The sequence below is a fragment of the Wasmannia auropunctata genome, unplaced genomic scaffold (genome assembly GCF_000956235.1).
Source record: "Wasmannia auropunctata unplaced genomic scaffold, wasmannia.A_1.0 LD336060.1, whole genome shotgun sequence".
In the NCBI taxonomy this organism is placed as follows: Eukaryota; Metazoa; Arthropoda; class Insecta; order Hymenoptera; family Formicidae; genus Wasmannia; species Wasmannia auropunctata.
In genome coordinates, this window is record NW_012026830.1 from 3,017,126 (window position 1) to 3,025,569 (window position 8,444).

Consider the following 8,444-nt stretch of genomic DNA (forward strand, 5'->3'; position numbering starts at 1 on the left):
GGGGGGAGGAGAACTTATATATGCATAATAGCATCGAAAAATATTAAATTGTTTGTCAATTTAATTATAAGTTACAAGTTTCTGACTTCACGCAAAGAGCTGTGTTTCAAGTCCGACAAACCGAGCGGCGCGCAGATCGAGTGTGGTGGATATTGTAACAATAAGAATTTTAACACACCCATGTCGGCTCTTATAGGCTATTTTCACTATATTTTTTTTCTTTAGAGCCCATTGCTTCTAATTTAATTTAAAATAAAGAATTGTAATTGTCACAAATTATAAAATAGTGAAAGGCTGCGCATTGCAAAAATCTCTATCCAAGAAACGAAGCGGGGCTGCGATTATAATTTCCCTCAAAAAAAAATTTTTAATTTTTACAACCAAATTGATTTAATCGCTCGTTCCTTGGCCTTTCTTTGACTTTATTTATTTTATTAATTTTAATGGGCCTTTTGAATCGATAATCATTGTCTAGGAACGTAAAGAGACATCTACCTATTTTTTTCTCTTAAATTACGTAGCAAAATTACTTATTAACAAGTGTGAATTGCATATTAATTGTAAATATTATAATTGCGATCAATATGCAATTACATCGTCGATTACCTTCGTGCTCCGTGGTCACGCGCGAAGGCAATTCTCAGTTTGCGGTTACCTGAAACTGCATATATCCATACTGAATACCGAGAGATTCTGTATACGTTACAATGTAGATTTGATAGTCAATTAGTTTGGGTAGTTATAGTTATATATGTTAACCTCCTCGTCATTAGCGCAAATGTTTCTCACTATGGGAACTGCCAGCATCTCTGTGACTGTTCGCAAAACATGAACAATCTAATATGTTACAAATGTCCATGGGAATCGCACGTGGAAGTACACGTCCGCCCGTGAGCGACGTTTAATGGCCCATGAAGATTCCGCCTAATTAGTCGTCAATTAAATTGCTACCTGGAAGCTCTCGATACTCATCTTAAATAGCGTTTAGAAACTCGATTGTATCTTGAGCGAAACATTCGTTTAAATTGCCCCGCATGTAATCGCAATTTTGTATATAATTATACGGATTTGACTACTACATCTTAACTACGGCAAGTTTCTTAGTTAATGGTCAATTTGAAGTCGATCTTTTTTTTCAACGAAGATAATGTTAAGAAGACTTATCATTTAATTCAACTTTTTAATATCTTATATATATTTTTTTAAATTTTAGATTAAAGTTTTATTAAAGTTTACTTGCGAAATTAAGTAAAGAGTAGGATTTTGTTTGTTATTGAATTTGTTTTTCTAAGTTTATTTTATAATCAACAGCTTTTTATCTTTAATTGCTAATAATTTTGAAGTTATTGCTGTCAGAACATCTTCTCAATATAAGAAATTACTAGATTTTACTTGAGTTTTTTTGATTTTATTGAATTAATGACAAAAATTGACAGTGTAATTAAATTGTTAATTATTAAATAATTATTGCATACACACACATAACTTTTACAGATAATTAAAAAAACGCGTATAAAAAAGTTTGTTTAATATACGAGATAGGCGAAAATCAAACAAATTTAATCAGCTTTCAAAGTATATCTGAAATTTATACTGTATTGGAAACTAGAACACGTACTTGAAATTAGATTGAAAATATTTGCTTTATATTTAGTACATGACCCAAAGTATCTTGAACTGCAGTTTGTGAATTCGGTCAGGAATGCGGATTCGTCACCCCTTTGCCGTATCCGTGAAATTCGAACTACCGGTTTGGCAACGATCGCACGGGCTTTATTTTCGCAATAGTGGATAACGTTTCTCTTGAGGGGATTTTCTTCTTGAGACAATGCCTGCCATTTATTTCTCTTTGAAAATCCGGGCACCGTTTTACACTTGAGCTCCGCACAGTATTTGTTGCGCCTTGGATTTATTGTTTTTAGATTTATAGCGTTGACATCGGGCGTCTATTACGATAAAATGCGGAATTAAATAATACGAGCGCGAGATCTATGGTATAGAATAGAATAAAATTTTACCGATATTTTTTTTTACTAATGTTGTACTTTTTTTTTCATTGCAGGTAAGTGTTCATGCCAAGTCATTATGTCAAAGAGAAGCGAGTGGTAAGTAGTTTGTCCGTTAATTACTCTGGGACAATCTATAATTATATAGACATGGCGGAGATTTTCTTATGAGAAAGAAGAATTTATTATTTTAAACATTTATTGATCGTGACAAGAATTTTTTTTGGGATGGAATTTATTAGAGACGGAATTAGAGGTAGAAATTTTTATTAGATAGAGATGACATTAATTTTTACATAACACATGGTTTTCTTCATATCATTTCATATCATACGCTGCACGGAAAGAACAATTTTGCTGAATTCAGATCTGAAAATAATTTTTGTTCAATAATCAAAATAATTTTGTGTGAAAGTCAAAATGATTGCTAGAATATCAAAACGTTTTATAGCAATACTTATCAATTTTAACATTCCAACAAATTATTTTGATGATGCAACAAAAAATTATTTTCAGATTTGTTTTTAGCAAAATTTTTAAACCTTTCAACAAAATCGTTCTTTCCGTGTGTCAGTCGGATATGGTATAAATTCTCATGCGTACGCAACTGATCCTTTGCAATTATCCTCGTAATAATTGCGCAACATTAGGGAGTATACGTGCATGGATGTGTATGTGTAACGATCGATGCCTCATTTCCTGTTCGCTCGTTGGTTTAATGCTATACGTTCTTTTGAGCGCGTCGATCAATTAGTCGATTGTAAATCGACGCACGATGTTACGGGCAAATGTTCACGGCAAGATGTTTTTGTTGCCAATTCATCCGCAGACAGGTGAAATTCGGCCAATGCGTCAAATTATCGCTGAACTGCTGACCACTCCGACGCCGCAATAATTGATGTTTCGATAATGACGGAAATGTTAACGACCCTGAATGGCAATTAATCGGTCCATACATGGTTTATTTTGTTGGAGACATGAGTAAATTGCTGTTTATGTTTCTTAGAGATAATAATGGCACAAAAGAAATAAATTTTCGCCTCTGAAAAGTTCTTGTCACAGTTAATTGCAAAGCGAATTGAATAGAATTATGCGTTTTTGCGCGACTTATTTATAATTTTTTTGATACTTTTTCACGCTTGGTTTTATTTTATTTGTGCACTTGAGATTATTATATACTTTAAAATTAACTTATATAAGCATTATGCAAAACCGAGAATATTTAATATATTGAACGTTTAATTGCACATTTCTCTTTTGAATGCTTTTAATTTTTGGTTTATAATTCATATAATTATTATATATTAACCACGTGTGAATGCATCAAATTAAATTAATAAAAATAAAGTCATTCCATAAGAGCTGTAACTATCAAGGAAATATTATCGTTATCGATGTATTACATCCATTGCATTGTACTTCCGGTGTCGCATTACCGAGTGACCATCAATCCGAGCGGAATGAAATAACGGAAATAGCTTACCTTTACTCAGAAGATTGTCCAAATATGTGTCACTAACCGGTTCGCAATTACTGTTATTGTTTGGAATTGCTTGCCTGTCCGAAAGTAAACTACGGAATAGATATATAATCTCTCCAATCAATAACACAATGGCGCGATGTTGTATATCTCGACGGGGGTGTATCGAGTGTTCCTTGTCCCCAATTATCGTGAGCTCAAATAATTGGATTCTCTCAATGCGCCATTTTTGAACACCTTCAATCGAGATTCGGGCGATGCCTGCGATAGCTAAATTCCCCTAGCGAAAGATCTCCGTCCTTTCTCGGCTCATAAACCGTCCCATATGTCTTCGGGATTGGGTATCGTATAGTGGATACTGCAGTATAGATGGAACGTAATCTAAATGATTGACGTTCGCGACGGATAGCAAAAACGAAACGACCTGGTCATCTCTTTCGCTACTAAACGTGCGTGTATATATGTATAATATAATATATATATTTATACATATAAATATACGTATATATTTTTCCTAAGTTTTAAATATATATAAATATATAGTTTTTATAGTGCTAGAAGAAGATATCTTGAAACATATTTGAGATAAGATTGAATATAACAAAGTATTTTTTTTATTATCATGTACATCTTCTTCTAAGCGATAGAATACTGTATCATTGCGGCTGATGCATTTTTTTCAATTATATTCAGATTGAACGTGATAAAATAGTACAAGAAACGACGGGTCTATAAAAATTTATTTAATATTTATAATAGAAATAATCTTAGATTTTATTATATAGAAGCATTTTACACAATGCGTATAACTTTCTTTTAAAATTTACCCTGAAAATTATGTTAATTGTGAGACAACACAATATTTTGACAAATTTTATATAATTTTCTCTGTCTTTTTTTTATTGTACACAACAATAAATTTATTGTAGTATATAAAAAAAATAGTGAAAATCACATAAAATTCATTCAAATCTATGTTGTCCCACGATTAACATGATTTTCAGGGTAAATTTTAAAATTCTCTCTGTGTATACTTGATTGCTTTCCTTTTATCTTCTTATTTCGTATTTTCTGAAGGATATCATCGAAATTATGTTAATTATCGATTAAATATAGATAAAGGCTATTTTAAAAGAAGTAGTGCATTGTGAAATTAATGTCTAACAATGATGCAGTATGCTCCGTCTGTCTATATGCCGCGTCTGCATGTTATACTGGTATATATGTCGATTTTCAACCCTCTTCGTCAACCCGTTCTGAGTGTTCCTACCGCACTTTGAGTCGTTGCCAATTCAATTCTCACTCGCGATCGGGCGTTCACGGGGAAAGGATAGAGCCGCGAGAAGAGTCGCAGAGGGTGCTTCGATGGGAGGGGAGTAAAAATGGACGGATTGTGGGCTTGCGGTCGTTTTCAGTGATGGATATAGGAGGAGAGATAGCGGGGCCACATATACCTCCCGTCGTTTCTTTCGTTTGTTCGCTGGCGCGTAATTATCTCAAGACGAACAAAGACACGTTATCGTGATATAAATTCTAAAGGTCTGCTCTTGTCTCTTTGAGTTTGCGACCCCTGTATCAGATCTTACCACAGTGTTTGCGCGCAAAGGCAGAAAAAGTTAAAACGTGGGTGGAAAATGATTTATATTGAAAATAATTTTGTGGAAGTAAATATCGTGTTTTACTCTCTTAGTTACTTTCAATTTTTTTTTTTAAGAAATGGATAGGTTGTTTTTCGGTTTTTAGAACAAATATTTCCACCGCGATCTGATTCAAACACGATATTTTTATATGATTAATTTTATAAATATATTAACAATTTCTATCTTTTATTTTTATCTCTCCAGCTTATCCCTAGTTGCATAATTTTGAGTCTTACTGTGTTTTTTTTTTAATTTTTTTTTTAATAAATCACGCTTGTAAATCGGAATAATTCTCGATATTAAGGAAATAATTAATTAGAAACTACAAAGTAGTTGAAAATAGAGTCGATAGAGTCTTCTGTCAATAGAAATAAGAATTTAATTTTAAATTTCTAAATTTTTTTATTTAATTTTTTTATCTGAAAATGTTTGTGAAGTGTCTAAAGTTAATAAATACATTTTTATACAAATGTAAGAGTGAATGTAGAACATGTGTTGAATAGAAATGGGATTCGTGGGCGTCTTGTCAACCAGCAAAATCTTTTCGTATCCGCTACTGCTGTTCGTAGATGAGATAACCTGGAAGAAATACTTCCGTAGCGAGTGGCGAACGCGTCAAAAATGCGAGGAGGTATTACCGAATCCCGGAATATAAGTGGATCGATGAATTTTCAACATTATTTCCTCTCCTTCCGCTCGACGCGGGCTTTTTCCTCCGCGATGGAATTCCGGGGCTTTCGAGAAATATTCGTATGAACTGAATCGATGCGGCATCGAGCCATCGATTCCGGTAAAGCTCGCGATTCGAGTGACCCGCTTCTCATCGGATTATGGAAATATTACGATAAGAATATTGTCGAGCGAGTGCTCGTCGACTTTTCTCATTTTTATTGACAAAAATTTATCGATTTTACTTTCGAACCTTCTGCAAATTCCAATGACTGTATTTCGTTTCCTTATATACTTTCAAGAACTGTTTCGCTATAAACTAATATAATCCATTTTTATGGAAATATTTAAAGGAATTTTTAAAGGAATATTTTAAAGGAATTAAATTTAAAGGAATACACATACAGAAAAATATAGCAAGTATTACGGATATTGTATTACTTTTTATTAGATATATATTTTTTTTTTTATCAATCGTGTATCTTTTTTGAAAAAGAGTAATTGCCAAAGAAAACGATTTAATATTTATTGGCATGTGCCAATTTCTGTTACGAAAATTGTAGCAAAGCACACGGTGAATGGATACACTGGCAGAATATTTTATTTGCTGTACCTATTATTCTATAGAGTTGAAAGACGCTAGAAAATAGATAAGTTGTGCTGTCATCATGGATAATATATTATATGCTTCTTGAATTACAGCCAAATGTGACATGAATGCTATTATAGGGTCCCTTTGGAAAATGTCTGTAGTATATGTCACGTGAATCTATTGCGTACGAATAGTATATGTATGTACATATATACAAATAGCCTTTCAATAGCTCTATGTATATGTATATACATATATGTATATACATAAATCTATATATCTAAAAATTCTAAAACAAAGTTTTGGTGTCAAATTAAAGCTTTTTACGTAGAGAATGTCTTATAAATTTTATTTACTTTTATATTTGATCTGGAATTTATTATTTGTTTCACTATTTGCAATGCAGCAATGAAACAGAAATTAATCTTAAGAAAATGGTTATACAATGTATATAATATAATTCTTTTTCTTAAGTATACAAGACGAGCTTTTTTCTCAATAAATTCTAAAAGATACAATAAAATTGGCATTGTCCTAAATTCTTCAAATGCGTTTACTTCACATTTTATTACAATTCCGAGAATATTTCATTATACACCGCGAACATTCGCGCGTAAATTAAATTATATTTCAGACAATGGCAGACTAAATTATATAGCATCGCATTTGTTAACCCTTTAATGCCGGAGGAGAATACTTAATATTTAAGCGCTTCATTTGTTAGGAATTCAGGGAATCAATTTACATTCTGCTCATATCATTAGAATTAATTCATAGAAAATGTTAAGATGGAGATTCGCCTTGTTCCAAATTTTGATAGGATTTAGTACGTGATTCTTATTACGATAAGTTTGAAGGTATACGATGAGTTCTCGCTGTTTCTCTCGTTGTTCTCTTTTAATATTGAAGATTTAAAGTTTTATTTAATTTATCGAAAATACTCTTGATTTCTCATTATTTTCTCATTACTGCTCAAGATTAAACGAATTTGTGAAAAGTTGGCTTCATTGCAAGTATGATTCTTTTTTGCGTTTTGATGTACTAGGCTCGAAAATTCTTGCGAGAAAAGACATTTTGTCCGTAAAGTCCGACTTTGCAGTGATTTAAGCGATATGGCGTTCGTACATTTTGTTGCGACTCGCTTTTAATCATACACTAACCCATTCCAACAACAATCCTCTTTATTTCGTCTTGATGGATACGGAGGATGACGGGTCGGACGTGACCGTTTTGTCTTTTTGTCAAAGAGAGCTTGTACGTGGATAGCCAAGTTTATGTGAATCATTTTCAGACTGAGATAGAATTTAGTTGGCCGTTCTCTTGTCAATGATGGAGCACTGCAAAAGTGACGCAAAACAGAAAAATGATAAGAGTTGAAGTCTTATTGAAGTTTCTTGATGAAACGATCAAGAAATTTCAACAAGAGCAATTGAAATTTACTCAGCTCGTGTCTTGGAATGTAGTTTTAGCCAAAATGTTGGATTAGGAATAAAATTATTTTAGGAAAAGTCATATTATTTACCGGTATAAATCAGTTTCCAATTTGGCGTTATTTAAACTTTTCGCAGAATACAATTAATATTATTGATATCGAATATAATGAATGATATTTCGAATAGTCGAATTCTGGAAGGAGAACAAGCGTAGGAGATAATTGTAAATTATATGGATTGAAATGATCAAGAAATTTTAACAAGAGCATTTGAAATTTAGTCAGCTCGTCTTGGAATGTAGTTTTAGCCAAAATGTTGGACTAAAAATAAAATTTTTTAGGAAAAGTCATTATTTACCAGTATAAATTACCAGTTTCCAATTTGACATTATTTAAATTTTTCGCAGAATACAATTAACATCATTTGTGTCGAATATTAATGAATGGTATTTTGAATAGTCGAATTCTGGAAGGAGAACAAGCGCAGGAGATAATTATAAATTCCCGGGAAAAAAGTTCCACATATAATTATATATAATTATATGCAAAATATGTCCATATATGTTTTTTCTCTTTGTAAAATTATTCTTTAATACAAAATTGATAATAATAAGAAGGAAACATA

General features: G+C 32.1%; 1 protein-coding gene across 1 annotated transcript in view; it reads left to right on the forward strand.

The window, feature by feature from the left end:
- The window catches only part of LOC105450637 (prolyl endopeptidase FAP-like), a 323,204-nt gene that overhangs the window by 76,598 nt on the left and 238,162 nt on the right, over nucleotides 1–8,444 (forward strand). The gene's annotated exons all lie outside the window — the stretch shown is intronic.